Source organism: Terrapene carolina, unplaced genomic scaffold (assembly GCF_002925995.2).
Source record: "Terrapene carolina triunguis isolate 2854851 unplaced genomic scaffold, T_m_triunguis-2.0 Scaffold58, whole genome shotgun sequence".
In the NCBI taxonomy this organism is placed as follows: domain Eukaryota; kingdom Metazoa; phylum Chordata; order Testudines; family Emydidae; genus Terrapene; species Terrapene triunguis.
Genome location: NW_020664409.1, coordinates 53,325,112 through 53,326,677, shown reverse-complemented (window position 1 = coordinate 53,326,677; position 1,566 = coordinate 53,325,112).

Here is a 1,566-nt window from a genome sequence, read left to right as displayed (position 1 = left end):
AAATTAAATAGCACATTGACATCCATCTGCACAATGTTGACAAAGGTAAATTATGAAGTGCTAAGAGTAACAAGAGTAATAAAAATAACATTTTTAAAAGTAAACAATTTGAAGAGCAAAACTATATTTAAAATGGATGACAAGAAAAGGAGTGCAAATCAGGGAATCAGCAGCAGGTACGATACATCTGAGAACTGCTATGAGACTTCATACGGACATACAAACTGATCAGGGACTCTTAAACACTCAAAAAGGGTGAGACAGTTTTGGGGCATGTATGTAAAATAGTTCACTGAATCAAGTCTCCTGTACCAACTCAGTATGTTATATCAAATAGAGAGGAGCTGCCATGTCTAGGCCTTGGGATGCCCTGTGCCTTTGAGAACACAGCCCAGGGAATCATGTGCTGTGACCTACTGCCCTGTGAGAGGGGAAATAAAAGAGCCCCTCTGCCCCACACCTCATTTTTGCAAACACGGCAGGTGACTTATCCCATCGGGTAACTGTTACCCCCTCTGCCACCGTCTGGCAGTGCCTCACCCCTGGGCAGGGGCATGCACAAGAGGGAACAAGCAGAGGCATAGCCCCTGCGATAATCAGCAGGGGCACAGAACTCCTCCAGTTCTGTGAGATCTTCTGGGCTGCGGCGGGAGCACAGAACATGTCCCTCCAAAAGCCGTCAAATTTTTATTCCTGTGCACGCCTCTGTCCCAGGGCTTAACCCCGCCTCCTAACCCCGCCTGTCCCTAGTTTTGCTCCTCAGCCCCTACCCCCAGCTGTTTGACCCCCCCTGCCAATCAGTTGCCACCCCCTGCTCAGACACTGCCCATCCCCCACTCCGATTTGCCCCCCCTTTACACCTCTGATCATCAGGCAGCAGATTTTAACCCCAAGCGAGGGCTGCAGCTTCTCCCCACGCCCCCTCTCTGCACAGCGCCCCCCAGGCACTCAGTGCAGCTGGTTTCCTACCTCCAGCTTAGGAAACAGCTACACAGCCTTTCATCCCACTTCTGCATTCCTGCTAAGATGGCATTCAGAGCCCTGCCCGCCTGCCGCCACTGCTGCTGCGTTCCTAGTGCCCAGCAAAGCCTACTCCGGCTGGGGTCACTGGGCCTGCAATTCTGCAGTGATGGGGGGGGGGAGGCGCTGAGCACCCTGGCCTCTGGCCGATGCTGCTGGGCCTTATGCTGCACCCTTGTTGGCTTTGCGCCCTAAGCAGTTGCCCCTCTCGCCCCGCCCTAGTGTCGAGATTTGGTGACTGTGACATCGCCCCAGGGTACAATCTGGACTGTTGGATCATTGTGCCCTCTTAATTCTCCAGTCTGGTGTGCACTGTTCCCTGCTTTGCTGTGTGAACTGCCACTCTGCCCACTCACCCCAACCTCTAGCATGCAAGTCACTTCCAGACAAACACCAGAGTGCTATGCCCAGCCATTCTTGACCAACATATAGGGCAACACCCACATATCCTTAGTCCCAGCCTGTCACCCCAGAAATGTGCATCTTACACTGCTCAAGGCCTGCTTGATCAGAGTAAGCTCATTAATTAGTTCATCATAGGGTATG